The sequence below is a fragment of the Anser cygnoides genome, chromosome 9 (genome assembly GCF_040182565.1).
Source record: "Anser cygnoides isolate HZ-2024a breed goose chromosome 9, Taihu_goose_T2T_genome, whole genome shotgun sequence".
In the NCBI taxonomy this organism is placed as follows: domain Eukaryota; kingdom Metazoa; phylum Chordata; class Aves; order Anseriformes; family Anatidae; genus Anser; species Anser cygnoides.
The window spans coordinates 3,121,142-3,135,692 of record NC_089881.1 but is presented as its reverse complement, the minus strand read 5'-3'; the positions used below and the strand labels follow the sequence as shown (position 1 = coordinate 3,135,692).

General features: G+C 35.9%; 1 protein-coding gene across 1 annotated transcript in view; it reads right to left on the bottom strand.

The window, feature by feature from the left end:
- Nucleotides 1-14,551, bottom strand: part of DNER (delta/notch like EGF repeat containing) — a 120,639-nt gene that overhangs the window by 75,940 nt on the left and 30,148 nt on the right. The window lies entirely within an intron of this gene.

Here is a 14,551-nt window from a genome sequence, read left to right as displayed (position 1 = left end):
ATCTTGTCCTACGCTCACCTGCTTTCCTCTGATTTCTGCCTTATCTACCAGCTAGCTTGAACTCAGTTTCTTACATCATCATTGACTTCTAGGTGAAATGTCTCTTCCCTCTTCCACACCAGTGTTCACATCCACAAGATATTTACAGAATATGCTTACAAACTCATCTCAAGTTTCACCTGATAGACTAAACAAGCCGGGCTTGCTCAGTCTCCCGGTGCAGGACAAGCCCTGCGTTAAGGGGGCCGTTCTCACAACTTGCACTCCGAGGCCTAGCACTGCCTTTCCAATGCATCAACACTTCTGTCTGTCCTGCAGATAGCTTCCTGACACTACATAAGAAATTTTTGCCTTAGTTAGAGCTACATCACCCTGCTGACTCACTGACACCATTTGAGCAACCAGTACAGCCAGGCAGTTCCTTTGGTTTGTCCTCACATTAAATGATAATCAGTCCATCACTGGAAACAGACATTTTCTCAGTCTTTACATGCAAATTTCATGCAAGTGTTCCAGTACTATAAGTTACCTAGTTCTTTCCTGTACAGTATTTCAGTCCTTCCCTGCATAAGCAATGCTGCTTCTTAATATATTTCTCTAAAGCACCACAGTTATTATAGTTTTAACAATTAATAATAAATAGGAATTGCATAAGCTTTATATATCATTAATGTGAAAATTGCCATCCCTCTAGAAATGACCTGGAATAACTTTACTTATAGCAAAACATAACGGGCACTTAAAGTCCATAACTTCAGGATCCTCAGAGATAAAAACAGGTTATTGAATCTACACTAGGAACTTTACCTTCCCACCAGTTCAAAGGCCTGGTATCAGGGGTAACAAAACCTAATGTTACACTTTTTACACATATCTGAACCAGTGCTAATATTGACCTTGGTTGGAACTTCTTTGACTAGAATTTTTGTATACTCTGGCCTCTGTAATATTTTTAGCCAGAAAACAGAGGAAACATTATTATAAAAGTTAATTTTGGAAACAGTTAATCATGAATGTTAGATTTTGCACTGATTGATGCAGGAGAGTTAGAGGCCATGCAACACAGCCCAAAATATACAGTATGCTTGTTTATCTTGTCATTCGGTTATAGCTCTGAATGTTATTTGCTTTGCATGGGGACACATCTCATACATATTAAATGATATATCAGACATCAGGCACAAATTCCGACTTCTTCATTTTTAAAATTCAACTGTATATTGAGTTTATATATACTTAATATATCAGGACTCAAAGAAGCATTGACTTTTGTGGTCAGGTTGGCTTATCTCCTTAAAGTCTCTTCATCCTTCAAATCAACAGAATATCTGTTATCAGAGACCACTTTCTAGACCACCTCTCAGCGAAATCATGAAAGGACAAGGACAAGGGCGAGGGACAAAACCCAGTTTGTTCTATAGTTTAACTATATTTTAAGCTTGCTTTCATTTCCAAATAGCAGAAATTTTTGTGCCAATTTTCTTTTCCTTTTAGAGTGTTGAAGATAAAAATTGTTCAAGTGCGAACAAAGCCCAGTTCAACTATTGTTTGCAACAGTTCATGTTCTGGTGGCTTGGACTAGATCTGAGTTTCAAAGACATGCAGCTCTCCTAGTGTTAGATAAGCTCTTTACTCATTCTTTCACAATTAATCCAAATTCACCTTAACTCATTTTGATTAATGAATCAGCATTCATTCTGCTCTGAGGAAATTTAATTGTTTTTGTCACACGTGAAATGTTAACATTATTACTGGCAAACCCTAGGAACACAAAGCAAAAAACATTTTCAAACAGTCACAAAGGGCGCTTTTTTCCTCTCAACTCAATATATCCATTCACTTTACAAGCAAAATAATCAAAAGTGTGCTGTGATGGATGTTCCTTGTTGTATATGTTTTTGAGCTTGGCCAAGCACTGAGCAGGAAGAGATGTGCTTGCCAACGAGCACTGCTCCTTGCTGCCCATGCCACACACCGAACACTGCCGGCCTTGGGAGCTGCCACTAACATTCCCCACATGCCGCAGTGAATACAGTTAAGACTGCTTGGTTTGTACAAAGAATTAAAATAGGTGAGCGTAGGTGGAGAACTTCACTACGTGCTTTCTCAGAATCGAGTTTTATGAAGTACTTCATAAGAGTTTTTAAGATACCTTTCCCCCTTTTTTAGCTACTATCAATTCTAAAGCTCTTTTTCCTTTCAGGAAGCTTATCAAAATGAACAAATGTCCATTTTTGCATGTAGATTCTCTGTTGAACCAAATAAAGTTCATTTTGATTGGTGGTTACAAAGAGATGAGGAAACAAAACTGATTAGTCGGTGTTGGTTAGGGACTTTCTATGGCCCTGTCGTAGGTGGCAGCAATGGTTATGGAGGGCTCTGAGAAGCAACAGGACACAGTGGACAACATGCCTACAGCAGAACAAAAAGGTAGCAAAATTTCAGGGCTAAAACTTCAAAGAACTTTTGAAGTCCACAGAAAAAGAGTAAAAACTTCCTTGATCTTTTTTTTTTTTTTAGACATTTCTTGTGAAGTTCACAGTATTTTGAAATATCACTGCACAGAGAAAAGGAGGACACAGGTAACAGGTATCAACATAGCTACTGATTAAATAAGAATGTAATATAACGACTACCAAAAAATCCAGATGTTCTTTAAGATGTAGAATTTCAATAATCTTGGTAGAGAAAATATATTTTGTATGTAAGTCTCTTGTTGGTTTTATCCTAATTTCTCTGTTTAATAGTCTGTTTTCATAATATACGCATTAACTAAATAGGTACAGTCAGCATTGCAGTAGCTAGCTGACAAAGCTGAATTAAAAATCATAATATGTATGCTCATGTAATTGCTATCTCATATACTTGAACAGATGTAATTTTTAGAGTATTCTTCCAATAAAATCCTATGATTGATACATATCAAGGTGACCTTGGTATTGCAGTTCTTTTTCCAAAGGCGGATAGAATATTAACACAGGTACTGTACAAAAACGAGGCTTGTTTAAGAATCATATTCACAAACACGGATTGTTTGCCAGTCAGTCCAATTGTTTCCTAAGGTTTTAGTTTCAGATAAAATACAGCAAGATGTATATCTGCAAGATCTTTTCACCAGTATTCTTTGTGGTGACACCAATTTGTCATTCAATGCTCATTCAGTGTCTCCCCAGGGTGGTTGCACTTGTTCTACCTGGACATGGTCAGAAAGGATCCTCGGGAGAGCTTCGAAAAATAAAATGATAAACCTAAAGAGAACGCTAAAATGAGCTGCTAAACACTATGCAAAACCTGTCTCCCACTTGCAAGTCTCCTCTTAGATACGTTAGTAAAAAAATAAATTTTGGTTCAGTTTTTATCACCATTTCCTACAATCACAGATGACCTTATACCAACTTCTAACTTAGCTTTGGGAAAATATGGAAAGAAACGTGGCGGGGGGAGGGGAAGAGTAAATCCAGTACTCAGATTAGGTATTCAGTTAATTGTTTAAAATCATTCTATGTACTGACTTCTAATCTGCTAACAAAGCCAAGCTGCCACAACAATGTCAAAGGCTGGCATTTTACATTTGTGTTCAGCAGCACTCGAAACCTCCAAAACAGTCTTCAGATATTAAAAGCCTACAGAGGCCAAAAGCCACTGGCTTTGGATCCCTGAGATGTTTTTTCTACGTAAAGGATGAAAGTTGTGGTTTTCAAATATGTAAATTGACTTGAGCTGGTTGTGATTTAGACTAAATGTGTTCATCTTCATGTGTTCAGCTAAAAACAGATCTTAAGAGAAATTTAAATCTGTAGAAGAAACTGGCACCTACATTGCTGAAGAAATGCCCTGATACAAAAGTAGACAACTGCTCTATAGGAATAGATCATGGGAAGATCCACCCTGTACCACCAGCCCAGAAAAAGGATTGAATGCATCAACTTCAATCTATGCACTGTACATTAAAAGCCACCAAATTCTGAATACTTTAGCAAGAAAATAATTAAAACCTACACTCTTAAGATATTATCAATTTGTTTCTAATACAGTAAGCAGAAAAAATCTTGCAACTGTTTTATTCTTATATGCACATCTGAAATATCATACCATATTTGCATATGCAGCAATTTATGAAAAAAATGGAAACAGATTTAAATCTTCTATATAAAAACAATAAAGTTTATCTAGAAAGGCAATCTCTTTGAAAAAATGGCATATCTTCAAACTCTTATTTAAATTTAGTTTTATTCAAACCTTCAGTCCATTGAAGTTTTAAATCCCATTCTATCACACAATAATCGTTAATGCAAACTAGGAAATGGAAGACAAGAAAACAGGACGAATTGAAATAGAAAAAAAAAAATCAGATGCTCCGAAGAGTGTCCACAGAAGTATTGAAATTAGTAAGTTGAACTAATGATTCCATTCTATTTTAGAGAAATACATTTTCGTGACTTAGTGGGCCTCAAGCAAGCAATGTGGGTTCAATTTCCGACTCCCTGAGACATCCTGTGTGACCAGGGAACAAACAGTCAGACTACCTCCACCTCTTTTCTAGCTAAAGCGGAGATTACATTTCTTTTCTCACATCCCCTGTGTTATTTGAACAGAACAATTTTTTTCACAATGGGAAGCACAGGGCCAACATAGATAGGAAATCTCTGGTGGGACTGAAATACAAATAAATAGAACAGGGAAACACAGCAAGGCTAAACCTGTGACCTGTGGCTATTCACATTTGTTTATTTCTTATTCCATCTTTCTTGTTTCTTTCTATGGCTATTCAGGTTTCTTCTGAACACTTGTATGCTTGGACAAACAGAGGTGTTCAGAGAAATATCCAGCAAAAAAACTTTAAAGTTAGTAAATATTTCTAGTTTATATGCTCTTTTCTAATTAATCCTTGAAAGACAGCAAAATCCTACTGATACTGCATGCTTAGACACTATGCTTATCATCAAAACAAGGTCTACTTGAAAACAAGCAGCTTGAAAAGTACATTAATTTTCCAATTATAACCAAATTAATAATAATAATAATGACAATAATAAATAAATACATAAATAAAAGAGTGGTTTATACCCTGGGCTAAGAAAGTTAAGATGAATGAGATCATCTCATGAGAATGTAAAAATTAACCAGTATCAGCACCTTGGTGCACACAGACTTCTCCACCTTAAATGCTTCTGAAAAGTTACCTTCAAACACTTTTGCATATGTTTAAGAACAATCTTGCTACCTTCATGAAAGTATTTCTCCTATCACTTGTGGAAAAATACAGTACTATGTCATGGTGAAACATGGCCTGACAGGGCGCAGTGATGACTTGCAACTTGATCAGGTACCACCATGTCCATACAGGAATCAGAATGTCACAGTTTGTCAGATAAAAATAATAATAAAACAAACAAACAAACAAGTAAATAAATAAATAAAAGATGCCTGTATGGTACTATTTCTAACTAGAAGTAGCTATTGCCTGCTGTGAACTACATCAGTCTGAGCCTTGCGTATCTGCAACTTTAAAGAATAGGCAGGCCACAAAGTATTGGAAAGCGCTTTATACTAAAGTCCTGGAAGCCAGAACAATCGGGGCTTTTTTTCCCATCCCGGAACACCGTGTAAGCAAGGAGAAAAAAAAAAAAAAAGAAAAAACGCACCTTATATATTGCATAAAACATTAATATGGCAACTACATCAGTTTCATTTATTAGAGACTCACTACAAGCTGCAGCACAGTGGGAATTAATCAAGATTTAGAAGGCTAATGCCAAGAACTGTATCCTGCTGAAGTGACAATGTAAGCAACATTCTTCTAGAAATAAACATTTACTATTTTCCCTTAGCAGTTCCACTCAATGCCCCAGCCCATCAGGAAAGACATCAATAAGCGCAGTAAAGAAGAGAAACCTTTATCAGATAACTCAGAACATGATTCTTTGAAACACCGTTAACTGTGAGCATTCTGGATTGCTTCCAAGCTGCCATTCTCATCCTACGAGTTTTGAATACCCAGAGTAATGAAACTGCCAGTGAATATAAGAAATGGATAGAAAACATTTTCTTTACTTCAGTGAAGCAGCAAAAAAATGCCTAAAGAAATTGTCTGTCTAATTGAGACCAAAAGCATGGCTGCCCAAATCTATTTGAAAAACCAGCAAACATAACAAGGCAAATTTTAAACAACATGATAGATTTTAAAAGCAGAGTGCCAGCAAATGGGTAAGTTACCCTTGCATAATAAGTTACCATACATCAGCTGCTTTGCTATACCTATCCTCAGGCACAGTCTAACCTTGAGGCATACCGAAATAACTACAAAATAAATTGAGATCACTTTCTGCCTGCCTCAACAAAAGGAAAATATCTACTTCACAGTAACCACGGAGTACTGCTAGATGTGAGCATGCACATAAATAGTTATTGAGAAGCACTTTATAGTTTTTCCTCAGCTTTTCTCATCAGATTATTGTTAGTACTGTTTTTTGGTATATTTTCCTATATCCTGCTGGGAAAGGCCATTCAAATTGTTTGCTATTTCTGTAGATACAATGGATTTAATATTACATTTCCAGTAGACAAGCTAAACCAACTTACCCTGTTTTTCAGCAATTCCTCCGCTTAGCAAAGATGTTTTTTTAAAAAGAAAATGAAGTCAGGGTATCCATTCTGAAGATAAGATAGGTCAACTACCTGGCAGAAAGAATATAGGAAATACCTATAGATCTGTAAAGATTAGCTGTGAAGTTTTTTTTCATCTCAGCATCATCTCATTTACTCTCAGTAAGTGTTGGCAACCTACAGCGTCGTTGAACAGGACCCCAGTGGCGCTCACATTACTGCTGGTAAAACTGATGGGTAATTCTGAACAGAAACCATTAACTTCATTACAGCAACACAACACATTGGTTTGTTTATATCTTATGCTATTATTTCATTACGAAAGCATCAAACAGTGAAAGAATCATTAATGGTGTCTTTATTCTTAATATTGTTTCCATTTTCAGAAGTGCTCTTTTCTTGAGTAACAGTGGGGTGCACAAAATATTTTTATGCTAGGAAATTGTGATATGCGATGATATGAAAATTCATAATATCTTTACTTCTAGAACGACCTTTCTACTAGCTTCAAACACATCATTCACTTGTGAGAAACTGAAATTAAGTAAAGGCCATTCCTAGAATATACTTCCTTTTATTGTTCTAGAAGTCATTAATTGATCTTAAAAATGATATGTAGCATTCTCTAAAAAGAAGCAAACAAATATGCCAACTTATATGCAAAGATTTTAGAAGATTTTTTAAAACAAAAGATTAACCAATTCAAATGAACTTAACTTTGAAATTAAACATACAGGTCACTGTCTAATTCAAGGCTAATAACATTACTTCAAACTCTTGAAGTTCTGCCACAAATGCTCTGAGTTATGGTGAGATAAGGACTAACACAAAGAGGAATAAACTTCCAATATATTTATGAAACAAAAAATCCTAAGCAACCTGCTACTGGTGTTTTCAGAGCTGACTAGAGAAGTTACTCATCTATTCTACTGAAAGTAAAAAGAACTTGAATTCCCAAATCTTTACCTACTTTAAAAACAACAGCATGATATAGCCTCTATTCGGGTATGTCAACAGACGCCACCACATGAACACATTCTCTCAGCATTCTCTGCGTTGCTGTAGTGGTATGTTACTTCCCATTATTGCTATTTTTAAAACCTTTTCCTGTGCATATTATTTTAGTTTTAATCATCTGGGCCCAGGATTAGAATTGCAAAACCCAGCTAAATTTTGCACGTAGTTATTGGGGGTTAATACTTTATGTTCAGCAGAACTGACATCTTAAAGGGATTCAGAGAAGAGAGATGCCAATCTGAAGTAGTTGCCTTCAGTTCTCAGTTTGGTCATCACAGAAAGCAGGATTCACAGCCTTCTTTCTTGAATTGGGAACCTAAACAGTTTTTCTGGTTACAAGTGATTAACTCACTTGTTTTTTCTTTAAATCAGGGTCAGAGGCAATGTAGAAAACCCACTGTCTTTGTCTCATAACCAAAGCGCCTGCCTGCACATAAAGAGCAATGTCCAAAGAGTTTCAAACCAACATCCCCTAAGAATTTATCATTTAATGCAAAAGTAATTGGGTTAAATATTTGAACAATGTTCAAATATTTTGAGCAGAGATAAGAGCCCCAAATTTCTCCGCTTCTCCTTGCTAGCACTCCATCACTCACTCCCGCTGACACTCCTTCCAATCCTCACTCACTGTGGCCCTGTGATTCTTGCTCTGCAAAAGCAGTTTGAACTACAAAATTTTATCTCACATTTTGTGACAGGCTGAGTGAACTCGGTTACTTCCTGGCAGCTAACACACAGTAACTTGTTAAGAGATGACAGCAGCAGCATATGCCTGCACCTTGAGAATAAGACAATCTTCAGATGCATAAAATAGGTCTCTATATTCACTGGCTAGGGGTAGTGCATTTTTATCCCCAACTGAAATAGCTGTTTTGCTCAAACAGTATTTCTTTGTGTCATCATTAAAGTCCGTAGAACAACCTTTTGGGGAATATTTTTTTAAACCAAATTTATCTTGCGCTCCAAAAGACCTTCTAAATTTTTATTAGGAATAAACTTGATGATTTACATAACATACACAGTAACAATTGTTTAGGGTTTTATCTTTCTAGTCAATGCTAATATAATTTTTCTAATGTCAGGTTTCGATTATTTTCTTGTAATTTCAGTCTCTAGATCACTCTCATGTCTTCTATTTTATAATTACAGACTTTTCATTTCTTTAGTGCAGAGGACTCAGCCTTCACGCCCGGAAAATTCAGACTGGAATCTACCTCAAAAATCTCAGGTCAAGGGAAATGGAAATTTTGAATTTAGCCCATGCCTCTGGAACAGTGGCATCCATTCTCAAGGCTCCTGTAGTAAGTTACAGGGAAGCTGTCATTACAAATAACAGAATTACTCCTCAGTGTGCTTTTATTTATTTGTTCCTCTTGATCACATCAGAGATAACAAGCAGAAAGTCGTTTGTCATAAGATCTTCCTTCTGGCATGCGCAGGATACCATTTATACTCATTGTTCAACACGATGAAAGATACATCTAGAAAAGGTAAGATGACTTTCAGCAAAGTAGTGCCAAGCAACCAAACTCATCATCTATCATTTCAAATCTGCCCTAAAGATTGTAGCTGTTACCAAATGCATTACAATATTAATGAACACTGCCTGGAAAGGATTTATCCCTCCTCTAGATGAAGATGTTCCCCTTTGTTAGTAATTATTTTAGTGGGGTCTTTTGTGCCAAATTCTCTCTTATGAATCTTTGGAATACACAAAATCAGATAAAATACAGCCCATTTTCCTAGCACTATAGAAGGCAGGTCTGTGGCCTAAACAAGCCCTTCTATGAATTCACTATATTTAAAAAAAAAAAAACAAAAACTCATATCTGTCATCAAATTACACTGTGTGCACACCATCATTTTGCTGTCTACTACAAGCCCAAGGGACTAGAGTTGTAGTTTTGTTTTGTTTTGTTTTTGGGGGGGGTGTCTTTGTTTTATTTTTAAACAATACTGTTCTAGAGCTTCTCTCTCACGTCTACAAATTTATCTTTTGGTTGTTTACCCTCACTAATTAGTAAAGACTAATTGCAGCTAAGCTGAAACATGTCATGGGTCATTCCCCATGTGTTTTTTGGTTTGTTTTCACTGAATCTTCTTTGTATGATTTCAAAGCTGCAATCTTAGCTAATAATCCCAATACTAATTTATGTCTATGTTATGTAAATCACACAGTTCCTTATTGTTTTGATGCTATGAATTATGTTCACCACTTTTTGAACTCAGCAATACTTCATGGCATCTAAAAACTGATGGCAATAACTAAATTGTAGAACTTTTTTGCTGTATGAGGAAATACTCCTTTTGTCTGATTTAAATTTTCTGCCTGGTAATTTCATTATATATCCCTACTCCTTATCCTATGAGATTTATTAAACGTTCTTTGCCTTTACTGGCTTAGGCACAAACTTTATGAGGTTCTGTACGTTATTCTCCTGCACACATCTAGGATACACCATGGCAATTACCACATGAATCAAAAAGGTAAGGATTTACAGATCTGATCATGATTATGCTGGGAAGCTTCATACTTACTACGGAGACAACAGGAGCAGGATTCTATCTCCTGAAGATGGATTCAACAGGTTTTTGTTATTTAGAGTCCTGTATGCATGTTTGCATTTTTAATTAAATTTTCTGGACTTTGTACGTTTGCTTGTTTTGGTTGGGTTTGGTAGGGGGTTCGTTTTGTTTTGTTTTCCCAGGATTTCATTAATTCTTGTGGCACAACATTCATTTTTTAGTGGCAAACATCAGGGCTTCTGAAAGGTACACTACCGTAAGAATTTATGATAATGGACAGCAAGAGACTTGTACAAGAGTGCTTGATAGAAGTTAAAATATAAGGAGAAATGTTTATGGATATGCTTTTCTTCCAGATTATCAGGCATTTAGAGGCTGAAGCCCTTACCTCCTTCTGAAACAGTTGCAAGAATTCAAGGGAATTTTCCCTGCTACTGTAAAAGAAACCCAGGTTGTTCCTGTAGCTTTCAGCCAGCCTATTGCCTCCTGGTCACATGCATTCATGAGGCACTTGCATGCCTAGTGTCTCTCAAGGTTTATCTCTCATGTTAGTCACAATATTAAAAATTCTACGTTTCCTGTTGTAACTGCATTGAAAGCTGGTGATTTAGGAAACATTTGAAGAGGCAGCCAAACACTGAGTCTACAAATAGCAAAGCAGTATTGTGTGTTTTGCACAACAGTATCTCTCTAGTGGCCCACCCAACTTGATAAAATTCAGTTTGGACATGCATGGATTTTCATCACAGGATAAGACAGAATCTTTTGACGCATGTTAAATATTCTTGAAAATTATTGAAAACTACACTTCTACATCTTGCAACAGTATTTCATTCTTCATCTTCAGCAAACATACGAATACTGAAACAAACTAAATAAAAAATTGGGAAAACTGGAAAAGAAACATAAGTATTTTAAACCTCTGTTACAGGCGTGCCATATAGGAAGCTTCAGATGATAGGAAAAAAAAATAGTTCATTAAATCCCTGCTGTGCCATATCCTACATATCTTGTTGTGTCAGGTTACATGATATTTTAAGATACTACACACCGGCTATTCCTTCTGAGGATAGAAAGTACAATGGGGTAGCAAAAGATTCTTAATGCTGTATCTGCAAAATGACAGTCAACAACATAACCTCATTATGCTTTATTATGATTATTAGTCCCTATTCCTGAACTATTAGTTGCTTCAAAAATTCTTTTAATTCATATGAGTGGTTAAAATCTGAAAAAAATATGGAAAAGAAAAAAAAAAAAAACTTTTTTTCCCTTCTGGTTTCTTTCCTTATGCCCAGGAGATCTCTCAGATTTGCAGCATTCCTTCAAGATTCCACTGAAAGTCAGAAAATTTGAACACCATGATGTGATTAAGAGATAACTCTGACAAACCTCTTAAAACATTTGCCTTTTCCTTACAGGAAATTTTTTGAATTAAAGATGTTTAAGATATTTTTCTGAGATATAAAATTTAAAACAAAATTATCTTCATAAAAGGTTCTTCTGTTTAGTAATTCCTTATTTCTCAAAAAACATTTCATAGTGTGGAAGAGGGACAAGTCTGAAATCAGACAGGAAAGAAATGCTGATTCCAGAACAAGAACAAAAGAAGCTAAGAGTAGTTAATAGGGAGAGCTAAACTATATTTTGACAACACAAGAGAAAGAAGTATTACATTAATCAAAACATCTAGTCACAGGATCTGTTTGACTTTCTAACATTGAAGATGAATCATGGGTTTGGTTTCTTTATTGCAACAAGACAGTTACAGATGAAACAGAGGGAGAAACATGGCCAGTGCTACAGCTTTTAGCACAAAGAAATCCATTTGTATTGCAAAGGCAGAAGAATACAAGTATTTTTTGTATACAAATACAAGTATTTTTATGTATATTTTTATGTTAACATTCTCATATAAAATCATAGAATCAAAGAATTATCGTTCTATGTTTTCGTATTCCTATGTAAAATCATGAAAAATGAGTCAGCACTAAATACTTGCTAGGCTTTGTGCTGTATCTTTAACCTGAAATCTCCACCTAAGGACATGTCCTTGAAGCATTCAGCTGCAAGACACTCATAGAATATGAATTACCAACATTAAAAATGAAAAACTAAGAAAGAACTATAACACGAGTATTACTTTCTGAAACATCGGACTAAAGAGGCAGCTGGACACTGAATGCAGAGGAAAACCAGTTAAATTCTAAACCAATTGAAGACAAAAATGTTATTTATACATACATACCATACATGTATAAATAATCTACATCATTGCTTTTACTTACAAGGTTAACATGTAGAAAGAATTAAGAAATCCATCTATTGCAGGGCACAAAGCAGAAAGTCTTTTTAGAACTATTGAGACATCCTGTTTGCAACAGAAATAACTTGATCTAGTTCGGGGGGCTGATCTAGTCCCATCTTTCCCCTCTTCTGGAAAAAATCAGGCTCTTGCTCAGCTTCCGAAAGGCTTTCTTGTGAAGATCTTCAACACTCCACTACTACTTCTTGTTCAAATGTTTTGTAAGGTGTCTATAAAAGCTGAAATATATTATGATTGCAGTGCCATCAGAGGACACCTACTCCAATAACATCCTTGAAGACTACAGATCTTTAGACCATCCTTTTTTTTTTTACTTTTATTTTTATTATCCAATGGATAGTCTAACATACGTTATAACTTAGCCGCTAATAAGCTATGGACTTAATCACCGCAGAGTAAAGAGGTGTCAGATAAAAAAAATATAGATATATATATCCTAGAAAGTACTGTTACTCTACCTAGAAGGTATTAGGAATTAACTGGTCAACAACTCTGATGTCTCCCACGAAGTTCTGGTGAATATTCACAAACATGCAGACCTTCATAATGAAGCCTGGATTTCAGCAGCATTTGACCATTTGATTTGCAGGTACAAGTTTTAATATAGTCTGACAAAATTCTTAGGCACACATCCAAGCGCGCCCCCAATCTCTCTTTAATCTCATTTGGTGGACACTATCATCCAAATGTCCCAGCACTTTTTTTCAGGAGAAACTCCCTCGTCTTCAAAAGCTATTTCACTTGCTCAGCGTGGACTTGCTCAGCTCACCATTTGCAACCAATAAAGAAATAACAATGAAGCCAATTAACACTCAGGCACTGAGATTACATGCCCTCACTTTACTAGGAGAAAATGATAGAAAAGAAGTACAGTTGGATGAGAAACAACAGCATCTGAGCAAAATCCCTCTTCAATTGTGCAGGCTACCCTAGGAGGCCTGGGTTACAAGGCAGTCCTGAAGCCTTCTTACTGCACTTATGCTTGTAAAATCTACTCTCCCCTCTAAAATGGCTGAAGAAAAAGCATTCTCTTTACAACCTTTGCTAGTTTACCAGACCAATGTAACCTTTTTCACCCTCCTCAAATGATCTGCTGTTTAATTACAAGCTTGTCTGGAAGGATCAATACCTCTTGGCAGTAACCAATTCATTATCGTACTTTTCCTGCATTTGATTACAAGAAACTCAAGTCAGTTTTTGTTATTTGCTCTGTATATGCATCCACTCTTAATAATTCCTGAAATTCCAGGACCACACAGGGGAGTAGAAAAAAGACAGAAAGACAGACAGAAAACAAAACAAACAAACAAAAAAAGGAAAATATCATTAATGGTCTTAGTCTCATAGTATTTTCCTTTTGATTTTTATGACAACCAGACACATACTAAGTCTTCGTGGTCTTGGTCCTTAACATAAGTGGGTCAAGCGTACATAAAAAGTTACTTCTATTCTTATGGCCTCCTCTGACAAATCACTGACTTTCTGTGACAACAACAGCAAAAAAAAGGGCAAATGAAACATTAAATTCCTATTGAAATCAGATAAACCATTGTGCTCATTACTGCTTTCAGCAAGATTGAATTCGGCTCACTGTCTGCTTTCACCATACCAAACGGATCAAAGGGATGGACCACGGGAAAGCCTAACACAAGTAGTCAGACAGTTTCAAATCAATGTCAACAACTCCATAAATAATCAGCCAGAACAAATCTATTTAAAACACAGGTATATACAAAATCTAATAATTATACTCAGAGCTGTCATTTCTCTAACTTCCATTTAATTATTTTGATTTAAAAAAAAAATAGCCTACCATGAACAAACTGGTACCTAAGACAGTTTGACTGGAATTGAGTGACTATGTATAGCCAGGTTATTACTAGTCCAGTTCTGGCCAGCCACACTGGCCCTATTAGATTGAGACAGTAAATAGAAGCCTGCAAGTCATAGAAATTTTTATGGGATCTTTGTCTTTCTAGGCTTGTATGTCAGTATTGAATTTGGAAAAAGTGAGAGACTGAAAGGTAAGAAAAAAGCAGGTGGCTCTTGCTCAAGCTTTGCTACACAGCTTTGCCA